This window comes from Penaeus monodon, chromosome 30 (assembly GCF_015228065.2).
Source record: "Penaeus monodon isolate SGIC_2016 chromosome 30, NSTDA_Pmon_1, whole genome shotgun sequence".
NCBI classification, from domain to species: Eukaryota; Metazoa; Arthropoda; class Malacostraca; order Decapoda; family Penaeidae; genus Penaeus; species Penaeus monodon.
The window spans coordinates 11,557,746-11,557,990 of record NC_051415.1 but is presented as its reverse complement, the minus strand read 5'-3'; positions in this window follow the sequence as shown (position 1 = coordinate 11,557,990).

Sequence of the window (245 nt, the reverse complement as noted above, 5' to 3'; positions counted from 1 at the left end):
CTACTTTCTTTGCAGGTATTTATCTTCCCTTTTAAACAATTCCCTTTCCTTTTATTTATTTAAGATTTCCAAGATTTTTATCTTACCTTCTTAATATTTCCCTTTTTCCCTTTTTTTTCTTTCATTAAAGACATTTCTGATTTTTTTCTTTCATTTTCTGTTCTTCCGATCTTTATCTTAATTCTTCTTCCTTCCTGTAGATTTTTTTTATCCATTTCATAACACAAAAGTTCGTAGAAATTCTT